Source organism: Zonotrichia albicollis, chromosome 2 (assembly GCF_047830755.1).
Source record: "Zonotrichia albicollis isolate bZonAlb1 chromosome 2, bZonAlb1.hap1, whole genome shotgun sequence".
NCBI classification, from domain to species: Eukaryota; Metazoa; Chordata; class Aves; order Passeriformes; family Passerellidae; genus Zonotrichia; species Zonotrichia albicollis.
In genome coordinates this window covers 26,508,385-26,536,110 of record NC_133820.1, presented here as the reverse complement: position 1 = coordinate 26,536,110, position 27,726 = coordinate 26,508,385, and the positions used below count along the sequence as shown (strand labels likewise).

The following is a 27,726-nucleotide window of genomic DNA, read 5'->3' as shown; positions in this document are numbered from 1 at the left end:
CAGAACTGCATGTGCCATTTTCACAAATCTTCAGATATTGCTGGTGGGGTCTAGTAGCACTGGTGGAATGATACATTCCTGTGTGAGCTGGCCAGAACAGTCTGGAGGAGTGTTGGGCTAGCAGCTGAGGTTGTCCATGAGCGTGGGTAATGCTGGGACCTCTCCTGGCCTCTTGTGTTTGGAAGGATGAGCATACCCATGTATAGAGCTGAGCAGCTGGCAGGCTCACCTCTGAAGGGCTCTTCCTCCCACAGGCAATGATTGTCAGCTGTAAAGAAACTGATAACATTACTGGTTTTGTCAAAATATACAATTTATTTTTAGTTTGGCCAGACCCACCAGTTGTCAGTAGCTACAGCTATAAATGACCTATTTTTAAATATGTATTTTTTTCCCTGTTTTCTCCTCCTTCTTTTATCTCCTTTCTCTCCTGGTAATCTTCACATCAATAAGAAGGCAAAGAAGTCCTTCCTCTGAGTATTGAGGCCAGGTAAATATAGGTGGGATGTGCCAGTGTTGTCTGAGTAATTCGCTAGGTGGCATTCTTCCCTCTGAGTCAACACTGAAACCCTTCATGGGAATGACAAGAGAACTTAGTCATTTTAGTGAGATGCCAACCTGAAATCTTGACCAGATGTGGTTGCTGAAGGCTTGCTTCATTGTAGTGGCAGAGTTAGCTGCAGCACACTAATTAAATTCCATGTTAATAATTAAAATCTTTGTAACTGGATTCCCCTCATCGATATCCATTACTGGTATGTGCCTGCCTTACTTTCTTTAATTGCTTTGCAGCTTTGTTGGTTGCTTTTGTGCAGTTGATAGTTTGATTTGCAGGGTGCAGTGCTGTTCTTGTCCTTGTTTTGCTTCAGATTTTTGTGTTTGAAGAAATATTGGTAGAGGGATCTCTTGAACACAAAGAAGAAGTTGCTCTCTTAATGAAGATATCTTTGGCTGTGTACACTGAACAGTTGTGAACCTGCACTTGTACAGCTTGGTGTGCACTTTTTAAACACCAAAAAAGTAACAAAACAATTTTCTTCTTGCTTAGTTTCAGTGAAGTGTGACTGGAGACTTTTTTGTGAGATATCCAAGAAGTACCTTCTTGAGTGTTCAGCATTGACTGACCTCTGGCTGTCTTGTTTATTGTTGCTTTATCATCATGGATAGAACCATGTGCCTTTTGTCTCCATTTCTCCTCAGGCTTCAAGAATGGCTGCTTTTGGTAGACTTTATTTTATTAGAGCTAATATGAAAAGAACCCAAACCAAATGTATTAGTCTGTTTTCATTTTGGTAGTCCACTTCTACTTGCTTCCAAAATTTTCTGTAAATGCAGGATGACAAAATGGTCCTTACTGCTTTTCTAGAGGTGTTAATTATTTCAAATGTTGCAGTCTTCAAATATTTTCAAATAAAAGTATATGCTAGTTTAACCTAGAATGTGGAGGCTTAATATTTCTTAAATTTCTTTTAATGTTTTTTGATATAGTGTTGAGTATTGTGTCCCACAAGTCCTCTTGAAAATACCAGCAGTCTGTAAGTTCACTGTTGGATACTGGACTTCAAAAGCAGATGCAGTTTTTGTTGCTTCAGTCATTATTTCATTGTATATTTTAAACTGCCTGGATCTTAGCTGTTTAATGCAGTCTGGGGTCAAAAGCCTGTTTCTGGAGTTCTGATAACTGAGTCCAAGAGCACAGTGTAGTGTGAATAATTTGTCATGCTCTGCATGTGGATTTGACAGAGTTTCAGTCTGGAAGTGTAATCATTGCAAATAAAAAAATCCATATAAGTGTCAGTCTGAACTTTTGAGGTACATAGGCCAGATTATAGTTAGAAAAATAAGACAGGTTTATGACAGAACTCCTTGAGAGCAAGTAAACTAATTTTTTAAAAGAACTGGATAGTTCATAGCCTTCAAAGTACTGTATTAATTATGAATGCTTTAGCAAACTTCATTACTGAGAGACATTTGGATGTCTAATGAGTTGTGGTGAAGTTACTGTTTGCAAGTATAGAAAGTATAATGTCTATGTAATTGTGAAGTTTCTGTATTTCCTATGATTACCATGTTTTCTTCTTGGTTTGATAGGATTTTTTGGATGTGTTTTTTTGTTGTTGTTCTTGTGGGTTTTTTTCTCATAAATTGGTTTTGGCATTCCTGATGTACCTTAGCTTGAAGAAGGCAGCTGAAGAGTAGTGGTAGTGGCCATGAAGAGGCAGTAGCCATCTCACAGAATCATAGCATTGTTGGGGTTGGCAGGGGCCTCTGGAGATAATCCTGTCCAACCCCCTGCCAAGGAAGGGTCACCTGGAGCAGGTGACATGGGAATGTGTCCAGCTGGCTTTTGGATGCCTGCAGAGAGGGAGACTCCACAACCTCCCTGGGCAGCCTGTTCCAGTGCTCTGCCACCTTCAATGTAAAGAAGTTTTTCCTCATGTTAAGGTGGAACTTCCTGTATTTTAGTTTATGGGCATTGCTTCTTGTCCTATTGCTGGGCACTGTTGAAAGCAGTCTGGCAGCATTTTCTTTGCCCCCATTTCCCTTATGGAAATGTCAATATTTGAAAATGGTCTTGACTGTTTACCAGTTCAAGGTCTTAAGAAACAGCAAAAGAAAAACTACTTTTCTGAGGAAATCCCATGTACTGGGTAGTATTTGTTGGATGAGAAGAAGATTAAATCTGTTGCAGAGGTCTAAAGATAGTTTCTTTTCAGTTACTAAAATTCTACAAAGTTGGTTTACAAGGAGCTCACCAGTATTTTGGTTGATCTGTCTTGGACACTAAAACCCTTTCCTGTTACTTATTTGGGCATCATCTAGCTTCTCTCTTGCATCTTATCAGTTGTTGTTGAGCTCACTGTAAGCTGAACTATCCATTTATGAACTGGAGGTAACTAATGCTAATGAGCTGTGAATGAATAAACCCAAACAGACTGGGCAGTTAATGCCTGCCTGTGTTACCAGAGGTTTCGTGGGTACTCCTGACAAAGTGGGGCGCAGTGGTGGTGCTGCAGGTGGCTGCCTGGGCATCCAGCTGCTGTCACTGGGGGACAGAGGCTTGAGTCTGCACAACAGCAGGTCCTGAATGTTTTTCATCTCTGCAGATCTGAGCAAATTCCTCTTTAGAGGAATGAGTGCTCCGTTTAATACAGTAACTGAAAATAGAACTTCAATATGTGACAGGTCCCTTCAAAAACCCAAAAATTAATTAAAGTTTGTTTTCTAGTTCAAGAGAAGGTAAAGCTGAATACAAACCTCACTGCTCACTCTGTTACTAAAAAAAAAAATTGTAAGACCTTTACTTTACAAATAATTTGTTTTTTGGTTGACAGTATATTGTAGTCTGTGGTGGGAATGGTGACATTTTAGATTGAAAGGGAAAATGAACATCTTAAAACTCTTCATTTGTGCATATACAAAGTCAGGCAGAATGAAATAAGACCTAGAAACTGTAATATTGTCATTTCATTAGATTTTCTAACTTTGTTTGTGTTCAGCAATGTGATGTAGGTAATTGACTTGTATTTATACAAAGAATTAAAATTGTAAATCCTAAGAATTAAAATTGTAAACCCTAAGCCTTTCCCCTCTTGTTTCGTGCTCTCAAATACTATGAGGAGTTTCCTGCAAAATGCTGTTTTGATAAATCTTACTGAATCAAACTTCAAAAATTACAGTGAGACCTCTGAAGGCAAAGATTAATGTGTATTGGGATTTAGTCTCAATCAATGGTAAAAGTTTTTATAAAATGACAAATGTATCTAATTTTCTTTTGATAGAGTCTTTGAAACTGTTATAGCAGGTCACAAACTTGTAACTCAAAGTTTTTGAGTTCAAAGTATCTCAGTAATGCCAAATGTTAGGCCTGTACCCACTAGAAGGAAAGTGGCTTCTAGTTTACAATAATTCAGAAATGGGCATAGAAGGAGAGTTTTGGTGGTGTGATTTTGGTGTTTAAATCTCAAGAGATATTTTTTTAAATTTTTGTTTGTTTGCTCTTGTTTTGTTTTGTTTTTGTTTGATGCTCACTATTTTAGGACTTTTTTGTCCCTTTGGAACCACTCAAAATAATAAATAGTTTAATGGTGAAATTATGCCATGAGTGTTGAGAATAATAAATCCTTGTAGTTTCTGTAGAAGAGCACACCCTTCTTAAGTGGAATCAAAGGCACTAAGAACAATTGGCTTGAACTTTTGATGAGTTCTTAAATCTGTTTCTTTCAAAGTTATTATCATATGGCAGATGGGGAGTAAGCTAGCTGAGAATTCAGAGAGGTCGGATACGGTCAGGTATAAAGAATTGTCTGCTTGATTGGTTTTTTTGGGGATTTTTTTACCCTTTTTCCCCCCCTTCCCTTAATGACTTTTTGCTGTGACATATGTGACTTAATATTTGGGTTTGCTCTGTGCACTCTAATCCAATTCTTTTGTTTAGTCAAATGAATGTTTTTTGTTTCGTTCTGAATTTTAGCTATTGGTTTCTGCATTAAATGTGCATATTTAATTAGGATATGTTATTAAAGATTAGATTCTCACAATGGGATGTGTGCCAGCTCATGAAATGAAGTCATGCTTGTCAGGAGATAGTAAATAATAAGCTTAGGAAGGTTTAAAAGATGTGTCTTGCAAAATATTAGCCCCTGTAATGAGTGCAAAGTGGCAACAGCACATAAATATCAATTGTTTTTCTCCAGTGGAGCCGTTTGAATATGAGTTTTCTTAATTTGAATTAAATTTTCTTTTACCAGTTTAATGAAACAAGCAAGAAGGGATATGTGTCTTTTCAGAAACCAGTTTCCCATCCCAGAACAATGGCTTGTTTTGAATTGAAGGGGAACAATCCATCATTCATGCAATGTCTTGTAATCTCTGTTCCTAAAACCACTTTAAGAAATAAGAAACTGCTGTCCAGTGAATCTCCATTTAGCTGCAAGGATGTGTCTTGGATTCCCAGCTTTGCTTCCAGGACTGTCTATATTTTGCTCTTCATTTTACTCAGAATTATCTAATAATCGTGTGCAAGAGCTGGGAGCTTAAGGTTCCCTGTGCCTTGAGCATCCTGGCTGGTGTGCCCAGGGTGGCATTGGCAACAGCAGGATCTGGAGGCAAGGATGTGCCTGTCTGCATCCTAATCTGATCAGACAAAACTGCCTGCAATCATGCCCTGTGATCTGAAATTCAGGCATCTAATTTCTCTCTTCAAGTGCCTGAGTCTCTCTCCTTGGGCCTGGGCAGACTAAGTCTTCTGCTAATAATATTTGCAGTGGGCTTTCCACTGATGTTTTTGATGTTGCCCCTGGTGCTTTTGGGAAATGGAGCAGCTGGCACAGCCCTGCTTGGGTTGCACCTCAGCCCGAAGCAGAGGGAAGATGGGGACCTTATGTTGGAATGCAATCGTATGATGTGGAAAGCAGAGTCCCTTAAGTGGAGTGGACAAAAAAAGGTCTATTATGCATAAACACATATTTTTAGTCCTTTTTTTTTTTTACATTATAAAATAGTGTATCCCAAATATGCCATGGGAACCATGCTGTCACTTTTGGCCAATGCACAAAACATTGGTACTCAATACTGGAGGGACTTAGAATATCCTACAGTTATTTTTGCATGAAACTCTTAGCCCAAGTGTCTGGAAAATTATAGAAAATGGTCCTTTTTAGTGCTGACTTTTTTTTCTCTGTGCTGCTGGACCCTCTTTATTGCTGGCATTTCTGGGGAATTACAAGTATTGCAGTAGCAGGAGAAGGGGCTGCTCATCACCTGCTACTTGGGGATATTGCTCTGGTGCCTCCATGTTATAAGAGAGGGAGAAAGTTTATTGTCTTATGTCATCCTCAGTTTTGGCGCACTGAAGCATTTCTAACTGACTGTCTTCTTTTTTTAATGAAAGAAATTTGTCTTGCAACAGCTTTATATGCCCAGCTAATTAAAACCACTGTTATATTACTTGCCATGTATCCTCTTCGTTAGGCAGAAATTGTTTGCACTTTGGCAGATTAATTTCTTGTTGATATTAGTTTTGTGGGATGCTGCTAGCTCGGACTTATATAACTTAGAAATAATGAGTTGTTTTAAATACTGGCAAATACAAAGTTTTGTTAATCATTAACACAGAAAACATTTTCTTAGCTTCATAAGATATGGTTTGTTCTGCCTGTGTGAATGCCTCTGCCTTATGTGGAGACTAAGCTGAGTGACCTTTAGTTTTGATACAAGAAGCTTGGGAATGTGTTTTAAATAAAGAAATGGTTACAATGCCATAATCCATTTTCAAAAGGAAAAATGCTCTTTTTTAGTGAAGAGGCAGGATTGTCTATTCTTAGGCACTCAGTGGTGGCTGATGTCTTTCAAATTACTTGAGGCATTGTGTGTTTGTTCTGTGGTATCCTCATTGCAGAGCTCTCATTTCTTCCACACCAATCTGAGCTTGCACAGGTGGGACCTGGAGGCTGCTGTGCTGCCTGTCACTCCTGATTTGAGACTGGAGGTCTGAGGAGCTTCACCCACCTGGGAAGACTGAGCCACCTCCTAAACAAACCGTACTTTTCCTCCTGTCTTTTGCCAAAAGCTGTGGGGTGCATTGAGGATTAACAACCTCATTACTTTTGTCCCTGCTGTCAAGCAGTCCCTTGAAAAGGTTTTTGTTGGTCATGATGATGCAGATTCTTAGCACACTGAAAAGTAAAAAGGTCATTATTAGTGGCTTAAAATTTCACACATGAGGTTGGATTCTTTCTGTAAGTACAGGAGTCTTAAAAAATAAGACCAACCACCCCTACCTGCCCAAAAGTAAGGGATGGGATGGCCTTAAGGAAGCGCCTCTCTTCATCCCTGAGTGAAGAGGATGTTGCAGCCTGAATGGCACCAGACAAGGTGAAGTAAATAATTGTATAGGTTATTTGGAGGAAGAGATCTGGTCACCCAGTGGTGATTGCTCATACTTCTGCCTGAGCAGTAGAAGCCATCACATTTTGCTATCTGGTTCACCATTATTCTGACTGAACGTAGGAGAGATGAGATGTTTGTAATTCATAATCCACTATGTTGGAAGAGGCCTGGTGCCAGAAACCAACTGAATGGGTGCCCCTTTTCTTGGGCTCTGTAAGATGTAGGCCTTGTATAACTTCGTCACATGTAAAAAGAGAAAGACAATGTATGAACAGACAGAGAAAAGGTACTGCAAATTTTTGGTGTTATATATATTATCTGATTATTTAAGCAAAAGAAAACCCTTCAGTATAAAATTCCTGCCTGACATATCTTACAGGCCTGGTTTGATCTTGCACAGCACATATTACTGTTACATTGATAAGCAAGACACTGGAGAACAAATCTGTGTAGATGGAAAATAAGCAGATACACAAAAACCTACTTCAGAAATTCCTTGAACCTTCATGAGAAATACCAAAGCTGTGACAAAATACTGGTACATGGTGTAGCAATGGCCTTATGCTGACTCTGCATCCTGTTTATTCCAGGGGCAGGTGGGGCTTCTGTACACCCTGCCCAGTAAGTCACCAATTGTGACTGTAATAGGACTGCAAGGATTTTTTAAAGTGTTCTGAGGAGAAGTAAGTGTACCAGATAATTTGGTGAGTCTGTACAGTATGTTCATGTCTTAAAAGAAACTCAAAATATCAGCTGAAGTCCTCAAGAGTACTCACGATTAGTAATGATAGTAAATGCTGACATTCTGGTAAGCTCTAGCTGTTATTTGCACCAGTATTTGAGATGTTTTTTAATGGAACATTTTAATGGGTATTTATGGACTTTCTAAAGGAAAATTTGAAATTACATTATCTTACAGGTTGAGACTAAACTGTTTCTGTTTCTGAGTTTGCATAAAAGAAATTATGATGCTAAGATACCAACACTGGTAGTAAAAGCATCATGACACAGAAATTACAGAAAACAAAAAGTTACCAGTGCAGCATATCAGGTATAAAGGATACATCAATTTTCTTGCTTTACTTCCTAATGTTAAAATATTATGACAACTGCTTATGGCATTTACCATAGGCCAAAGGTGGATTACAGGGAAGGCCAGATGGAGATGCTTTCATACTCTTGCTAGATGGACTAAAAGAAAGTCCTTCTAGGTGTGTCTTTGGCATATTGGTGTGGACACGGAGCTGCTGGTGTGGGAGCAAGGTGAGGGTGGCAGGGTCACTGCTGAAGGTGGCTCTGGTGCTGGCCAGGGGACATCCCTTGCCACAGCCCTGAGCCTCCCTGCAGCGTTCCTGGGTTATTGATGTGCTCAGCAGGGGGAGGTTGCTGGGCATGTGAGACAGGCCTGCATCCAGGGAAAGGGAGTGAGAAAGTCTCACGGTTAACAAAGAGAATTCATTCAGGTTGGTTGATGTGCAGAAGGCAGGGGGAGAGTGGTAGTGGTAATATTGTGGTTTTATTTGAGTTAGGTTCTGAAATTGGTGACTGGCCTTGGGCTGTGGAGCAGGGGGAAGCGAGAGCCTTCCCAGCAGGTGGGTGTGAGCCAAGGCACCTGGTGGGACAGGTGGGAGACAGTGCTAAAGGGAGTCACTCTGTGTCACCAGTGCTTAAACCAGCAGGTCTGGGATGTTCTGATTCTGAGTCAAGCCAAGCAAAAGAGTCAGGTTTATTCATTGCTCCACTGTAGTGAGAAGCTCTGTAACAATTGACAATTATGTTCTGAACACTCATTAGCACTTCAGATTAGCTATTAAAGGACATGAAACATTTAATCACCATGTCTTTTCTTGTTAGCAGTAGTCACTAGCAGAATACTTAAAAAAATTTGTAATTAAGTGAAAAATTGTACTTTAGCAATTTTACTTGGGATGCAGCAATTTCAGTCATTGAGATTACTGCCCTGAGGAAACTACGTTTTCTTCTCCCTTAAATAATGATTTTTAACTCTTGAAATAGTAGCATAATAATTCTACATGTCATTTTGAAGCTGAGAAGATCCCCGTTTACTACCTCTATATGTTTGGGCATTTCTAGTGTGTCGTGCAAAGGTGGAACTTTTAGTCATGATTGAAATTGCTGATTTCTCATCTTCCCCAGTCTGCTATTTAATGAAATATAAGCGTGATACAGCAGTTTTCTGTAGCAGTGACACATTCATTGAATTGCTTTTCTCTTCCCTAATACTAGTTAGCTTTTAAAAAAGCTATTTGGAGTAGACTTCTGACTAAGTTTAAGAAGGAGCTCTCTTAATTATAGATTAAAGGAAAATTTATAAGCCTCAGAAATCCTCAAAATACCGAAGCACAGTCTTTTAGAATGTTTTCAGCTTGATATTCAAAAGGTTTCAGTAAAATAAAACAGCTAGTTCTTTCAGGGGTCTGTAATTATAGGCCTATTTCTTAAATTGAGATCTGTTTCTTTGCACAGAATCAGCATTTAATCAAAATAATTTTCATATAACTATTTGTGCTCTAGAAGTACAGAATATGTGGAAGATAAAAACAAGCACCCATTTTTAATAGTGTGTTCCAGCAAACTCTGAAGGCAATGCTATGGAAAATACCAGTGAGACTTTGCTAATCAACCCTTGTCCTTCCCTCTACTCTTCTAAATAGCCCAGATCTTTCCCAAACCATGTCAGGAGACATCTTCACCATGAGTGTGGTGACTCCTGCCAGCTGTGTTTTTTAGGAGCATGCAGCCAGCTCTGTACCTGGAGGTGTGTGGCGTCCCATGGCATCCCATGGCAAAGAGGTATGTGGCATCCCATGGAGGAGGCAGCTGAAAGGCTGCGTGAAAATGGGAAGATGGGGCTGTGGCTCCCTGCAGTTCCTCCCCTGGCTCTGAGGGGTGGGTGGCTGTTCAGCATGGGGGAGCTCTGAGCGGACATCAGGAGGGTGTGGGCAGAGGCAGGGCATGGTCACACTGAAGTCTTCCCCAGATGGAATGGATGCGGTGAGGGACTCAAGGTGTCCACACTGCAGGGCATGGACAGGGCAGGAAGAGCAGTGGGTTTGTACAGGGAATTTTGGGATGAGAAAGACTGGCTCTTATGGGTGTTCCTGCTTGTTGGAACTGGGCTGAAACATTCTTTTTTCTCTTTGCCTCAGCCAGACATGGAGAAAGAGTGAGTGGAATGCAGGTGATGACTGCTGCAGTCAAAGGTCTTGGGAAGAGCTGAGATGCAGGAAAAATAGACATTTTTTTCCTATAAATGCTGAACGGTCAAGTTTGCTGTGAAACCTAACTGTGAAAAATAACCCCTTGTTATGTTTTTCCTGCATGCCAGTGGGGTATGTTTTTGTGCTGGCATTTAGAGAGTGCTGAGTCGTGAGGACTGGGTTTACAGAAGAAAGTTATCTCCTCCTTTCTGGAGCTTGGCTTCCTTCATATGTAGAGAGGAAGAACAACCTCTTTGCAGGTCTGGCTGAAGTACAGCCTTGGTAAGAGGTGGGCATGGTGAAATTGGAGAGTAAGATGCAAACAAGAAAAGGTCAGTTATTTCTAGAAATAAAAATACTTTTGTGGGCTTGACAATACAGAAAATACTTCTTTACAGAAGGGAAGAAGGATTGTGTATAATGCACAGCTTGTAGAATCCTAAAAATGCATTTATGCTTGACAAAGCATCTGAAGGTGTCAGGAACCATAAGATGTTACAAGCACCTCACAAGAAGACATCTGGGACCCTGATTCTCAAGATTTCAGTGCAGCTTTAGGCTGGAGCGCTTTCTCCTGTAGACAGTGTGGTAGGATTTGAGATTCTCTGAAGAGATGAGATTAAATCCTTGAAGTTTGATTATTGAGTGTTAATGTTCAAAACACTTGCAGATTTTTTTTTAATACATTCTATATATACTATATTCTAACATCTATTCTAATACAGTCTGTTTTTCCATTCTATAACATTGTAAATTCTTGAAGACCAAATTCATAAAAAGTTAGACTTTAATTATTTTGCCAGTATTAAAGCTAAAATGAAGGAACATGTCAGTAGGCCTTATGGTTTTATAAAACTGTATCTGAATTAATTTTGGAATATATTCTATCATTTAACTCTGTTTAGTAAAATATGTTTAATTGGAGGGCTTTTTAAAAATATTTCCAAATGCTGATACCTTTGAGATTTTCACAATATTCTAAGGTAATTAGATTATTTTCTGAGAGAAGCTGTGCAGGACATGCTTAGTCTGATACATATATATATATATATATATATATATATATATATATATATATTCCTTCAGTAATATCAATTAAATTATTAGGACACGAGTAGCTCCACAGTTTTCTACTAGAACTAAAGCTTCATCACCTAACAAGATGTGCAAGGTCACGCTAACATAAAATGTTAGTGTGATCTGCATTAGTTTCAGTTGGAGTATTCACTGTCTCAAAGTTAAAATCATGGATGCTCTCAGAAATGAAGCCCATATTTGAGAACTGCAGTGTAGCTGTGGTACGTATACCTTAAAAAGCTTACTCTGGGGATTTTCTCATTTTGACGTTTTTTGTTTCTGCAGCTTTAATTCTGCATTTGTGCTAGCATCTACCATTCAGTTTGCATGTAATTGTTCCTTAGTTACTTTATTGAGGGTGGTATGTTTCTGGGTTGCCAGTAGCTGTGAAAATAATGTAATAATGAATAGTCCTTTAAAACTACTTTTGTACTGGCAAGGATCTCTGTTTTATCTGGGATGAAAGGTTTACTTTCTGGGAAGCTAAAAAAAGCATTTGTTGTTTTTTATGCCTGTACCCTCATAAACTTTTTCTAGTTGTTCTCCTCAAGGCATTTTAAAAACATTGCTTTCTCATTGATTTTGTTTAATTGCTTTTAATTGTTTTAAAATGTTTAAAATACATTCACAGAGTGGGGTTTTTCTTTTCCCTCAAGATGGGAATAGACTTTGAGAGGATTTAGAAAGTACAATTGCTGCCAGCTGTCTTGGATACACATTTAAGCTTGCTAATTTGCTTGGTAAAATTCTTTCAAAACTCAGAAACTTTAGGATCTAATGATTTAAGTTGGGCTGTGAAAGCCTCTAATCCTCTGTGTCCAAACTAGCCTTCTTCATCCTGTGCACAGAAAGAAGGGAGACGTTTTGGGATGGAATTCAATAGCATCAGGCCAAACACTGAAAGATTGTTTGCACAGCTGTGCCTAAGCGGTGACCAAACTGTTAAACAACCTAGTGGGGAGAAAATGAATAGAAACGCCTGTTGGCCAGAGGAATGAGTTTCCTGGACAGTGCTCAGGATGTTATGAAGTCATTGCACATGCTGGGTCAAGGCTTTTACCCATATTTTCCCCTTGTGCTTGGGAAGACTTCATGCTTCGTTTTTTCATAATAATATAATTGGCTTAAAGCATCTGAACAAAATTCTGCACTGACTGACGAATGATGCACCGTGGTGTACTTACCTTTAACTTCAATTAGGGAACCTTTCCCTGCCAGTAAACTGATTCACTGATGTGAGAGGAGACAGTGCCTGTATATCTGTCTTGCTTCCTTGCAAATTGTAGATTATGAAACTGGACTACTAAGCAATAATTTAATCAGTGGCATCAGAAGAGCATTAAGCTCCATTAAATGTTGGGTCACCATCAATGTCAGATGAGTATTAAATTATGGCTTGCAACTTAGTTGTACTCATCCAAAAACACAGTGCTTCAGTTCTTGGCAAGCATATAACAGTTTATTATGAAACAGATGCTTTAGAGCTTAACATATGACTGAAGTGTCAAGTTGTATCAGAGAAGACGGTCCCAGCAGTAATGTGGTGCTCAGACTTTGTGAGACACATGTTAGCAAATCACTCCCTACCTCAACGATGTGGGTTAAAATTATTTCATTAACAGCATCTCCTGTTGAATGCTTGGAGGTCAAAGCAGTGCTCTGCCTGCCAAAGACTGGCTTACATAATTCTGTCTGCAAGTGGTGGAGGTGCAGTTCTCCTGACAAGGAGGGAGGATCCCTACAGGCTGCTCAGAGTTTGAATTTTTATGTAGAACAAACACAATTTTCTCTCTGGTTCTGGTGCACCACGACATTGCCAGCTTGGAATTTAGAAGATGTCTTTGATACCTCTGTTGCTAGTGATGGATTTTCCAAGTGACATGAGTGAGGTGAAACTAGTAATGCCCTTCTAGGTGGCTTTGCTAATGTCAGCAGCAGCTCTCATGCAGCAGCTAAATCTTGAGCCTCTTGTCAGTCTGCTGTACAGGTCCTGCCTCTTAGGAAAGCTGCATGCTGCAGGAGATGCTGACCTTGGAGCTGTGCGGGGAGGGAGAAGGATGAAAATTGGATGCTTGGATAAAATGTTTTTTCTATTCCTGTTTAAGTGGAAGGATTACGGGGTGGAGCTAAAGGAGAGAGGGAGTGGGTTGACCTGGGAAAGTAACAGATGTGCTGAGAAGAATTTTTCCTGGTGATGGTGCTGGGAAAGGAATAAATGACAGTGATGCTGATGTAGGTGGAACTTACCTGGTCTTTATGCAGGCTTTAGCTCAGCAGTAAGATGGGTTCTCCAAACAGGAATCTGAAGAGGATCTCTGTACCCCTCTGCTGAAGATGGTGCTTAAGGTTCTTGCAGAAATTTTGTATGTGGTTAAGATTTTCTTATCTGGTGGTAACCACAAGTTGGCCACATAGTCTTATGAGCACAATATCGGGGCAAGATAGTTAAAGGAGTGTTACAGTTTTTTATTTATTGAGGGTTGTGGTGCTCAGGTGTTGCCTGAGCAGCAATTTCTTATTGCTGTGTAGAAACCATAGTACTTTTTTTCGTGGCAGTGGAGTGCAGATGAAAATGCTGCAGTTTCAGCTGAAAAGATGACAACTGGCTAGAAGGCAGTGGTCTTCAGGGATGAGTCCTATGAATTGGCTGCAGGAAGGGCTGCCTGAGGTGATGGAGCAGTGTGCTGCAAAACCACTTCAGTCAAAAGTCTCCTGAGTGTCCTTCTGCCCATCATTTTCACCCTAACATTTGGGGTTCATTTGCTTGTTTAAAACTACTGTCCCAAAAATCTGCATGTCCTATATTTCTCTTTTCAAAACTCTACCAATAACTTGTTGAAATTTTGATGGTAAGCTATTATTATCAAGTGTCAGATATTCTTTCAATTTTTTACTTCTCTACCTATTACAGTTCTGAAACTGGCTCTTATGCAGAGAACCAACTCTGATGGGAACTTCATCAGAGCAGAGCCTGTCATGAGGAGAATTGCACCTTATCTTAGGCATTAGAATTGTCATTTTCTCTCTACGAGAGCTTGACTTCATGCATGCTTTATTATTAAAAGCCCTGTTATTTCTGAAATAGTTCAAGTTAGGAAAGACATTCTAAAAGAACTGAAAGTTTTAAGGTATTACTCTTTCTTAATGGGGGATGAAGTAAAACACAAACACTAGCATGCATTTGATGCAATGCAAGATCAGAATACAGCTGATAGATACATGGTTGGGATTTAGAAATGGTGGTGAAATTTTGTGTTTAATACTTAGAGAAACACAAATTATGTGTTTCATACTTAGACACTTTTTCTCTTAATAAAAATAAGCAAAAAAGCACTCCAAGTCTCACTCAGAATGTTATTTTTCAGTGAACCCAGAGGAGTTTGTGGCAGGTAGCAGGGACAGTCACTTCTTTCAGTTGTTAGCAACAAGTAGGAAGGCATGCAAAGTCAGCCAGCAGTAATATCAAAATAGTAATTATTGACTCATTCATGTTTTACAAGTACTTGAAATTATATCTGTCTAACCTTCTGTTTCAGGTATGTTTTAAAGGTTAAATATGGAATAAGAGAAGTCTTATACAGTAGAAAAATCAATACATATAAAAAGTCCTATTAAATTCAGCAGAGTGAAAATTCAGGGGTTTTCTTCACCTTATTTTTGTTCTTGTCTTTCTTTGATTTCTTATTTTCCTGGCTTCTGATTAGGTATGGATGAAGTGCTAACAAAATACATAGGATTTTTATACTGTTCTCTTATCACTTTTCAATACAAATAATGCTTAAATGGGTAGGAGACAATGGGCAAGACCAGGAAGTACACTACAGTTGGCTATATCCAGCTAGCACAGGAAATGCTAAACAGCACTTAGCATAAACCTCCTGCTGATGTCTCGTGGAAATGGGCAGGAATATCCATAATCAGTGCACTTTATCCCATGCTGACTAATACAAGCATTTAGCCAGGGCTATTGCAGAATAAAGGATGACGATCACAGAAAGAAAAGGCAACCTCAAAATTATGTCAGTGGTAAAATTTCACCTGTTTTGTTTTTGTTTTATTTTACTTTTTTTTCCTTTTATCTGATAAGCTGAGGCCACAGTAGACTAGGGCTGCAGTTGAAGCTCAACATTGTTTGTTTCCCATGCCTTCCACGTGCCTTGGGGCAGGGCTGTTTGCCAGTACAGCCAAGGGAAATGCAGGAGAGCATCGCTGTGCCTTGTGCTGCCTTCTGGAGGGCTCTGTACCAGCAGAGCTCTCAGTGGCAGCATGTTTTCTGTGATGTTCCTGGCCTCTTTCAGCGTGAATTGCTTGGGAGGGTGAGTGTGGTGTGCATCTTCCACCTCCCCACAGACAGTTGTCAGTGTTGCCTGAAAGAGTGGAAAGTGTGGGAATTTCAAGTTAGGATTTCCCAGCATTAGGCCTCTGAATGGGTGAAGTAAATGTTTGTGTATATATCTGCATTATAAAATGTTAGTAGCACTAAATGACAGCATTTTGCACAAATGTATTTAGTGTGTAATACTATTATTTAATGGATTACCTAACCCTATCTTCGGAAAGGAAGTTTAGGGATTTATACCATTAATTTAGTGCTATGCAGTTAATATTAAAAATAAATTGTTATTATTTTTGTGTGTGCACATGTTACTTTCCATGTGAATGTTCATTTCACTTCTCTGGGAATGTAACATTGACAGGACTTGAAAGAGACTAATATGTCACTGTAGATTAATTCAGTCTTTGAAGGGTCTAATTCCTAGTTACAGCTTTTTGCTCATATGGAAAAATGGTACAAGCAAGTGATTATGTAAAATGAGAAACTAACTAAAGTGTAGTTTACTTGTCACTTCAACAGATTTTTTTTTTAAAATGTATTTATAACCTCAGCAAAACTGACAACATTATTTTGGAAAGTATATTGCTAAAGAAAAACAACCCAACAGATATATTTTACCATGATCCAGTTGTGTGGTTTGCATTTCCACTTTACAAGCTTGCAGTCCATGTTGTAGATTTTACATGATGGAACGTATTATTCACTTCTAATGAGTGAGAGGAAGAGTGGAGAAGAGCACACACGTAAAGTTATCCTTGCCTATTCTCTTATGTAAAGCTCTCTGCTTTGGTTATAGTTTGAAGCAGATTATGTTAGCCAGGAAGCTTAAAACCAAAATGTTTTTACTTCTTAACATATCTATGCATATCAGAATGTAATAAAGCTGTAATTACAGGACTGTTTTTAAAGTAATTTGAACATATTCTCTCCAATTATGGTTGATGTCATTGGGGTTCTCTCTTAATTCTGAAATCCTTCCTGAGAGCCAGCAGATAGAGCCAATGAATGCTGGATGATTTTGCTGGTCATAGAAGGAGAATCAGATACAAGGAGAGGAAGAGTAATTTGAAGCATGGATGAAGTCATTGTATAAATACTCCCAACCAAACTTAGCATCTTGTCCTGTTGTTCTAGAGAGAGGTTCAATGTAACTGTAGCAAAACGATGGAATTGCTCCTGTTGCAAAAGAAATCAGTTTTAACAATCCTGCTGGGCTGTATCAAAACCACAGACCCTCTGTGGAGAAAGGACCAAATAAATCTTGAAGCCTTATTTGAACCATTAGCAGATTTCTCTAGTGGGTGGGAGACTGTAAAGTACAGAGGTAAATGAAAGCTTTAACAACTGTTGTATTATTTCTTCAGGGACACAGTGTTCCAGCTTGTGCCAAAAGGATGCCTTCTGGCATAATGAATTATTGGCAGCAAAGCTGGTTTTCATGGTGAAAAACTCTAATAAAGACTGTGGAGGGGTTATCTGACTATTTTGCATAATAGCATATATATTAGCCCATGTGAGGGAGGAGGAAGAGGAGGCCAGTTGTTACTGTCGTGTAACAAGAACAGTTGGTTTCAGGTGTACAGAGCACGCTGTAAAAATGCAAACATGGGAAAGCACTTGAAAGAACAACCAGTACTTATTTACTTACTTGGCTAATGTCAGGGCTGTGCTTGGCTTTTACAGAAACATCTTTTGACTGTCTAACATGTTATAGTTGTTTATTCTGTTTAATATATGATTCATTTATATTTTCCAGAGGTGTGGGATGGTTACTGAGACATTGTATATGAAGTGATGAATATTAGAATTATAGCTTTCCCCTTCTTCTTCAAGACACTCCTACACATATCGAAGTATTTGACCAGTTGTTTTCAGTTACAGATGTTTCTTTGTCATGTGCAGGGGGATGCACAGCTTTTTCTGCCCACAACTCTAAAACCATCCCAAGTCTCACACTGTGCTGAGTTGTGCGAACTCATTCTAAAGAGTTTTGAGCCTGGGAAATGCATGGGCGTTGTGAGAAGGAACAAGGAATGGGAGGGAGTTCACTCAGAGTTTGAAGAAACTTTCCCTCCTGTCCTGCCTGGTGCGTGCTTGCGCATTTGATGGCTTTGCACTTTCTATGGTTGTATGGTGTGAAGCACAGCTGCAAATAATCATGGGAGACAGTGAAAAGTTATGGAAAATTAAGGCTTTCATATCTTAAGTCCTGAGGGTGTGTTTCAGGCTTAGCCTCTTCTAAAGCATTGAATAAGCGAATACCACACCTATTCAGACAAAGCCTGCCATCCTTAGGGAATATGGTGGTTGCATTTCAATGCTTACAGTAACCTTGGGGAATTTGATAGTTTGTCATTGTTACTTGGCGCAAAATTATTTGGGGGCAGGTGAGGCACATCAGTGCAGTTGTGCTCAGAGGTGTGCAGCTGTAGCCCAGGGCTAGGACAGATGGAGGGCAGGTTTGCTTTGGTCCTTTCCAGCTCTGGCGCTGCTGTCTATGTTGGTGGTGTGCTTGAGGATGGTGGTACTCCCTTCAGCCTCTTTTAATGTCATCAGTGCTCAGTGCTTGCTAGAGAGATGTGTTGGAGAAGTAACAATGCCACACTGTTATTAAATGGTCAGTTGTCTTTTCTGTGTAAACCAATGGTTTAGCCTCTTTGTGTGCTGGTACCAGAATATTGTATTTTTGGGGATAAGCTGTGTTTTAATCTTATAAAGTTGCTTTGTTCTTGCCCCCAGATGCTCTAAAGTCAGAAGGACATTGCTGAGAGCACGCTTTGTTGTGCTCATTCATATATTGCTTTGTGTTGTATGAGGATCCAATTAGTAATAAAGTTACTCCTTATAGTTGGATGTGTAATAGCAAATTTGTAGGAAGCATCAAATCCCCACAGTGGTAGTGGTGCAGACAGCTGTTGTACAAGGAATCATTTTAGAGAAGAAAAATGGTAACATTTGAAATTTTAACATTTAATGAAATATAAATCAAATAGGTGTTAGTTAATGGTATTTAGATCCCTAATTTTATGGTGGTGGTTGAAAAATTCCTATATGCTAAGATAATTGCAGTGTATTCTAGTTTATTTGTGATAATTGGAGCAGAAACATGGTACTTTGAGGAAGAATGTTAGATTTCCCTTTCTTGGGGTACTCTGCACACTAGAGTACGTTTGAAAAAAGGGGAGAATGATTGTGAGAATATGAAAACTGCAATGTGAAACAGAGTAGAAATGAAAGTAGCTGTTGAGGGATTTGCCTTTATTAGCTAGCCAGCGTGAATTTCTTGGGAAAAGAGAAGTATATCGAGCTTCTTGGGTCAGGGCCATGTCTCCTTGTATGTTACTTTGTTCAGTCTCTAGCATTGTGGGGACCTGAATAAGGCTAGACTGGCTGGATTCTTAAAAATCATAAGCCTGGATCATAAAAATATATTATTACATGTAAAGTGCCAATGTCACTTTTACCTCTTGCTTTTGCAAAGCTTTGATGGTACATTCCTGTCGTCAGTTCTGCTCCAAAAATCATAAGGCCATAGACTTAAGTAAGAAAAAATAATGTAATTTCCTCTTTGAAATTTTAGGGGAGTATTTAATTCAGTCTTTATAGTCTTATAATCTTAATGCTTGGGTGACTTTTTGGAGAACTTCTGATTTTGGATCAGATATTTCTGAGATGCCTCTCCTATTGGGCTGAACTTCTAACCTTGAACTTAAAAAGCTGTCATTTTATACATTCTACTATAAAAGTGAATGCACACTTTCTCTTCACAGCCCCACTGGGGCTGTCCTAGGCCCTTGCAGTTGGGTATTGTGATTATCAAGAGTAAGTGAATGTGTTCCTTTCATTTTGCTTCATTTGAGGGATTCCTGATATTTAATGATGCTGTGGGTTGTTTGGCTCCTCTCCTTTCCACTGTCAGAGATTTCTGCTGCCATTATCAGCTACACAAACTTTTCAGCACACTTCAGCAATTCTCATGTGTAAAGGCCACAGCTGTAGTTGAACAATGTGTTCATTGTAATCCAATAATAAAAGTCCTAAATATAACAATAATTATAACCCCTTACATCGAGAACAGTATTGATAATCAGGGATACTAATCCTTGAATTTCATAAAAATAAAGCTCAACACTGGTTGTTGAAGTGTTATCCATGTTTTAAGGTTTAGAAGACTTTGCAAAACTACTATGTGGTTGTGTAAAGATTTGGCTTAGCTATACAGATAGGCATAATGGAAGCAAAATGTACCCAGAGAAATACAAATGATTACATTTACAGACAGCTAAACAGAACACTGTGGATATTATTCTTGTAATTAACAAGTCCAGCTTGCCATAATAAGCTCTGATTATAAGTAGTCTAAACTGATTTTATTAAAATAAGCCCTGTTGGACACAGTGCCCAGTTTGGTCTGGTGTGTCTTTAAGTCATGCTTATAATTAGTTCTACATCTGCATTTTTGGTTTCTCTTGTCTCCTTTTGTTTTCTTTTTTTCAATAGAAATTGGTCCATTGGTGAGTCAGTGTGAAGTTCTTTGTAAGGTAGAGCTTTTGATGAGCCACGTGTGATCCACAAAGTCTTGATATTTCTCTAATTTTCTGATGAACAAAATTGCCATGTATTGCCAACATGGTCATAGAATTAATATATCCAGATCTTATAAGAGGGCAGTCCCAAAAAGAGAATGCACCTGTAGGCATAGAAATAGCAGCTCCTTCACAGTTGGATTCCTTGAGCAGGATTTAATTTTTAATTGCAGAATTCACAGTGACTTGAGACAGTACATCTTTCATCTCAGGCTTCTGTTTTGATCCATTGCTGTCACAAAGGCACCCTTTGACTCCCAGGTTCTTGCCCAGTGTAATGCCATCTCCTTGTTTGCTTGTGTCTTTCCACTGACCAACCACAGGTCCTTCTCCTGGCAAGGACCTTAAGAAGAACAAGTCAAGAGAGGCTGAATTTGAATTATGTTGCTGCTTTTCATGTTCACATCTCTATTTTGTATTCTTCATTTTACAAACTTAATATGCTTTTCTAGATTTAGTAGTATATACCCAGTGGATATAAAGTGGGTTTTTAAATTCTGTTTCTCTTTCATTATCTAAAATAGTAGTTTTCAGTTAGCAGTACCTTTCAGCTAATGTTTTGACTGAACATTTGAAAATTCTTAGTAAAAAATACATTTAAACTAAACTGCACCTAGAAAACATGTAATCTTATACTATATTCTGTGAATACACATTATGCTTGAAGGAATAATTATTTGGATGTTCTTGGTAATTTTTAATACTTCTCTTTAATGGTTTTGGAATTTTATTTTAGTCTGCTATGTCACAGAGAGGGAGAGAAGGGAGTAAGTAACAGAGTAATTCTACAGAGTGAAGAACAGATATGTTTTGCAGTTAGAGAGCTTTCATCTGAAATTACAGATAAACAGTGCACAAACTGATTGTCTAGCTCTTTTGCAAGTACTGCTGTAATCCAGGCATTTGGCAATTCTTTTTTTCATTAATCCTGTACCCATTCCTTAATCGGCCTGCAATTAATGTGCTCGGGTTTTTTTTCCAGTTTCAAATGTATCATAATTTTTTTTCAGTCTGTACTGAAAGCTGCTTCTGGTGGCTCATGGAACATCCTTCCTCAGTGCTCCTCTGGGGTGAGGCATTGCTTTTTTGCAGTTATCGTGTTCACAGTAGGCATTTGCCTTCCACAGCTCTTAAAACGTTCTGTTCTTTGCACTGTCTTCTGGCACTAATAACTGTGACATCTGTTTGTCACATATGAAGCCCAGGAGGTGCTGAAGACCCTGAAGCAGCGAGCATCCCTTCTGTGGGCAGAGGAGAATTATCTTTGCCTCTCAGGTGGGAGGTGGCTGGCTTGGCTTGCCCCTGCTTTCTGTGCTGACATTCGGACTGAGGGGCATGGAGAGTTTCCAAATGCCCATCTCCCATGTACAGACTGTGGGGAAAACTGGCATTTCCTGGTCTTGCCTCTCATCTTTTGGTTCTGGGGAGAAAATGTGAGTGGGGATAATTGCCTGTTGTGACCTGCCAGCAGTGTCTGTGCCCAGGAATGGCTCTCTTGGTGGAAAGGGAAGAGAGGGCATAGTTTTCTGCTTGCTTGCCTTGCTCTTTGGCATAAGTAAAGCTTCTACTTTTGTGCAATTAAAGTGAATAGGCTAATAGCCTATCAGCCTTGGATTAGTAAAGCCTAGGTGCAAATGCATATGTCATAGCAAAATTTTTAACTTACCTTCGAGTTTGAAACAATTTTTTAACTTCAGACTTCGAGTTTGAAATATATGTAGACTGATGTGCAGTCTCAAAGATTGACAGTCCTTAAGAATACTTGGCTAAAATTTAGTGGTGAGCAGGGATAAAACAACTGTAACTTTTGAGAGGTGACTTCCAGCATTCTGGTTTAGGTAAAAGCATTGCAAATAATATTTTGCAATATGAAAAGGCATTGGGATAGTGCTACATATATGCACACCCAGTCTGTATTACATTCCAGCTTACTTTTCTTTTTCATGGTTTGGTAAATTCTGTGCTGCAGTCCATTGCGTGAATTTTTATTTGTTAAGGTATAAAAGCTGTTGGAGTTCAGGTACTCCTTCTGTTTAGATTGAAAGATAAATTTGTTTGCCTTATATTTAAAGAAAAAAGAAAAGCCTAGACATTTCATTTTGTTTCTGATTTTTTTGGGGTTTTTTTAGTAAAGCTGTTTTTCCTTCCCATGCAAAATTTTTTGATGGATTGTTTGTATGTTACTGCTTTTCAGTAAGTGCTGTATTTACAGAACAAGGACTTGCTCAGGGAAATTGTCAGTTTGTGTCCTCACTTTGATATACCAGGAGAGTAGAAAAATATACTCCCTTGTCAAAGTTTCAGGTATGATAATTAAACCTGTAATGTTATCATCTTTTCCTTAAGCAAAACTGAAAACGTGGCTGATAAGGACAGAAGGTTGGTTGTTTCCACTGTAGTTTCCCAACCTAAGTAAAAAAAAGTAAAAAAAAAATTTTACTGCCAATTTCGGGAAGAATATTCTACCTAGTTGACTCTGTTTTAGAACTGTATCTGAGCAGCTGATTTTATTCAGATCTAGCCATAGAAAGAGCCTATTTTAATATTTTTTAGTCTCTTAGAGGTAGAAGAAAAGACTGAACTGCTTGCAGAGAAGGAGCAGACTGAGACCAGAACCTCAAATATATTTCATGGAGAGGCTTATTTGAGTTTCAGTTATCACAGATGTGCATAACGTGTTTGGGCACTGAATTACAGGGCAGTTTGTTCCTTGGCTTGTTTCAAAAGAAAACAGATGACCTGTTACACACATCAAAATAAGACAATTCCTCAGAATGATCATGAAGTTATTAGTTAGGAGACTGTGACATGGAGGATTTCTCTGGAGGGTTGTAGTGGATGTTGCAGTCTTATTCCAGAAAATCATATGAATAAGAAAATAAAATTAAACTTTTATTGATCACTTTCTATGATGCTATTGTAATAAAAGGAATTAATTACATAGAAATCTGTCTGATTTGCATCTGTGAAGTGTTAAAAATTGTTAGTAGTTTGATGAATTCTGAATAAGCTCATGCAAGGTAGAACTCAGTGACAGAGTTGGGAAAAAAAACAGCTCCAGTATGTTCTCCTCGCAAGAGAAACTTTTCTAGATGAGGGTTCTTTTTTTTCATATATATTTTTTTATTTAAAGCATTGAGTCTTCTGTACAGTTTCTTTTGGAGGAGCATTTCTGACTTTCTTGCTGGTATTTATGTATTTAATCCCACAAGAGAGGTAGAGCTTGCTTGAGATTAAATGTAAAAAGTTGTTCCTTCTCTGTCAGTGTCCAGAATGGTCCATTTGTGTACACAGCACCTCAGGTACACACCAGCTAACAAAGATGGGCAATGTTTCAACATCTTCATTGCTCTTGTAGGCGCGAATTGAACGGGCCAGGTCATGAGTGACAGTGGGGTCTGGACAGCATTCAGACTCCGTGGTTGATAAGCTCGGGTGAAAAGCATGTGGGGCAGGGGAGTTAAAATCACTGGAGATCTGTGTTACTGCTGGAACTCAAGACCAGGGATCTTTCAAGGAAAAAAGGTTATAGTGTATAGTTTCCTTTAAAGAGTAGGTTTAAAAGGAAGAGGACTATCATCATCCAGTTTAAGAGGACAAGTGTCGTACTTTACCTCTCTTTCTACTAAAACCCCTGTACCTTTACATATTCTCGGAAATCTCACAGTTATTTTGGGTGATTGTTTGGGTGGTTGTTGAATATAAGACTATTACTTGTGTACTGACACTACAAAACCTGGTTTTTATGTACTCCAGGGCCTTACACATCCAGAACATAATCATAAACCTGGCTTTTGGACTGAGGCCACTTCTTGAAATATCCAAGAGTGCTGGATACACTGCAATCTTAATCTCACCCATGGCCAGGCACAGGGAACAGTGCATCATACCGAATTATTTGCTGGAATTGCTGTGATATGAGAGTTGGGTGACATCCTCTCATATGACAGAGGGGAAGAAGCAGAGCAGCCCTTGGCAGCTAGAAAAATTGCTAACTACATTGCGGTTGGGTGGAGTTTAGACTTGCAGGAAATTAGGAGAGGAAAGTACTCTTTAGATGTTATTTTCACTTAGCTTCCTCTCCAGGCACCTGGTGTTTTTTGGTACATCTTGTCCTGTCCCAAGTTAATGGTATCATCAGCTGGGAATGCTCATTCCCTGCAGCTCCCCTCCTGTTGATTTGAAGGCAGCAGTGGCTGTCTGGATGTGTTGTGGCTTTGGGGGCAAAAGGTGTTGGAGAGGAATGCTGGCCTTTTTGTATTATTGTCATCATCATCATTGTCACCATTATTATCTGTGCACAGTTTTGTTTACAAAAAGAAGAGTTGTTCTTTAATTTAGAAATAAGATGACAGAAATAAATTACTTTAAAAGGATGCTTAGGGAATAAGGAGACATATTTGTGGCAAGCTATTCTGTAAATGTCATCCAGTATATGGTTAAATTATTTTGTTGTTTCCTGGCTGTAATTTATTTGAAATTGGTGAGTCAAACAATTCTCAGTAGTATTTTGTTCTCTTAAACTTTTTTCTCACCCTGTAGGGATTACATCTAGAATGACAAAATCTGAATGACAAAAATAGTTAGGTAGCAGGAGGAGGGAGAGTAATGCCTTTACGTAGAATTATCTGTCAGTAACTGTTTATTAAGTGCATCTGTCATGTCTTATTCTGAATTTGTGTTGCTAGTGCCTTAATTGGTAATTCATTTTTTGATACCTGATGAAGTTGATTATTTAATGTTATTCTCATTCAGGAGTCTGTGTGGGTTTCAAGTTCAGGAAGAGCAGAAGTACACTGAGTCCCTCATCCAGATCATCAATATTTTAAAATGGACTGGTCTCAACAGAGAATCCCGAGGAGCATCACTTGTGACCAGCCACCGGCTGGATTAACTCCATTCACCGCCACTCCCAGAGCCCAGTCATCCTGCCAGTTTCATACCCAGCCAAGAGTACACCCATCCAAGCCATGAATTGCCAGTTTTTCCAGAAAAATGCTGTGGGAAATGATGTCAGAGACTTTTCTGAAGTCTATACCACAGCTTTTTCCTCGTTTGCTAAGGGGGTCACCCTGTCACAGAAGGAGCTCAAGTTGGTCAAACAGAACGTGCCTTTTCTAAATCCATGCTGGTTGGGCCTGATCTCCCAGTTGTCCTGTGTGTGCTGTGTGATTGCAGTCAGGAAGAGCTGCTCTGTGACCTTTCCTGGCATGAGTTCAGACTGAAAGGTTTGTGGGTGCCCAGATCCTCCTTCCAGCACTTCCTAGAGCTGGACATCACATTTGCTGACCTGCAGTCAACTGGAACCTCTCCAGTTAGCCAGGACTGCTGGTATTTGGTGGAAAGTGGCTCAGTGAGCACTTGCACCAGCTCCCTCAGTACCCTTGGGTGGATCCCATCCAACCCCACAGACTTTTTTGTGTTTAAGTAACATAACAGGTCACTGACCATTTTCCCTTGGGTCATGGAGGCTTCATTCTGCTCCCCATCCCTGTCTTCAAGCTCAGGGGGCTGGCTCCCTGGAGAACAACTGGTCTTGTTACTCAAGGCTGAGGCAAAGAAGACATAAACCTTAGTCTTTTCTTCATTCTTCCCTACGGTGTTTCCCCCCACATCTGATAAGGGTGGAAGATTCTCTGTGGCTCTCATTTGGTTGTTAATGTATTTATAGAAACACTTATGTTTTCTTTTATGGCACTGGCCCAATTAAGTTCTAGTTGGGCTTTGGTCTTTTTGATTTTCTCCCTGTATAACCTCATTATATCCCTGTAGTCCTCCTGAGTTTCCTGTCCCTTCTGCAAAAGTCATAAACTCTCTCTTTCCCCTGAGTTCCAGTCAAAGATCTCTGTTCAGTCAGGCTGATCTTCTTTCCTGACAGCTCAATTTTCACCCTGTCACAGAATTACAGAATGTTCTGGGTTGAAGGGGCCCACAAGGATCATTGAGTCCAGCTTTTAAGAGTGGTCTGTACAAGGATCAACCCCCTCCCAGCTTTGGTGCATGTTAGCACCATGCTCTGACCAGCTGAGCTGGTCTAAGCAGCTGCCTATGGAGGGGGCCTCTCCTGCCCTCTTAAGATGTCTTTCCTGAAAAATGGGTTGAGCAACTGATTGGAGAGGGCAGTGAAATGAAGGCAATAGCTTCAAGTGCTTGATTAACCTAGACCTTTATGTGGTTATGTTTTGGAGGCAGAAAATCAGGCAGCAGGCTCTGGAAGGACATGGTTGAAGTCTGCTAGAACTGGGGACTTTCTCCTGTATCTTGAGACTGGAGCACTTCTTTTACAGCTTGTTTGTGTGTGGTTTAGTTTCAGTGTGTGAATTCTAGAGGTTAAAGCCACGCTGTCCATGCTATACCAACACAATATGAATATTGTGTTGGTGTAGCATGGACAGAGTGTGGGTGACTCCTGCCCCAGGGCTGAGCCAGGAGCAACAGGCTGTCCTGCTACTGGGGCATCCCTGCCTGAAGCACCAGCATGTTCCTCATGCGAGTCTCTTCTGAGGTGTGGCTACGCCCTGAAAAGCATGAATGAGAACCAAAAATGCAACAAAACCAGTTTCAGAGAAGCTTTATGTTGTATACCAGGGCTCTTACAATATAACTGGGGCTCAGCAGTCAGATCAATCTTTTATCTTCCATTTATCTTCAAATTTTTCAGACATTTTGATTAGCAAGTAAGAATGTTCTTGGTTTCTTCCAGTGTAATGAGCAGATGTCTTTTTACTCTTAGGGATTGTTTGAAGACATTTTTCAGAAAGGTTGTTATCTCTCAAGAAATTAATGCATTTAGAGCTTTGTCAAGTCCTGTTGCTTGGTAGCAGTCATGTTGATCCATGGGAAATATTCAGGCAGAAATGTTAAATGGACCACCAAATACCCGAGAGTCTTACTTATCCCCTTGGTACGAATGCACATGCTGCAGAGCTTCCCTGTACTGCCTGGCTCTCTTGGGCAAAGATGGATGGGCCAGAGATGTGTGATGGATTCTCTCACAATCTGCAGAGCTCTTTGCTCCAGGTGAATGTGTGGCCAGCTGCATATCATTGACTCATAATCAAACTGAAAAGGTAGAATATGGAGGCCTCCCAAAGCAGGACCTGTACAATGCTGCTTGAGCCATGTCCTGAGCAAATGTGGTGCATGACTTTCAGCCATGATTTTTGGCACAGTGGGTCTGTTTCTGCTCCTTGTGTTCTGAGGAGTGCAGCCAGGTCTTGTTTTGAGTGGCTTTTCATGCTCATTTGTGTACTGTCATTCCTTGCAGGTCTCTTTGTGGGACATTGTGCTGGATCTGCTGCTGGGTTGGGGCCCAGTTTTTGCATTTGCAGTGCTACTGCCTTTCTTGTTCTCTAGAGCTCTTTGCAGCTTGTTTTAGAGGCTAGCATGATCTGTGAACTTTCAGGTGTCTCAGCAATATGTGAGGGACCTTGGAGTGGGAGAGATGCTGTGGTGTGGCACTGCCACTTTGACTGTTGTGCTCCATTTTCTCCTCTCCCCTTCCACATGTGTGGAGGCATCCCTAGCATACCTGTTATTAGGGGCTGCCAGGTTGGCATTCACAGCACAGTAAACTACAAGAATTCAGGGCTTTTTTCAGGGTTCAGGAGCAGTT

At 39.7% G+C, this 27,726-nt stretch overlaps 1 protein-coding gene across 8 annotated transcripts in view; it reads left to right on the top strand.

The window, feature by feature from the left end:
* Positions 1-27,726, top strand: part of CNKSR2 (connector enhancer of kinase suppressor of Ras 2) — a 207,141-nt gene that overhangs the window by 8,222 nt on the left and 171,193 nt on the right. The gene's annotated exons all lie outside the window — the stretch shown is intronic.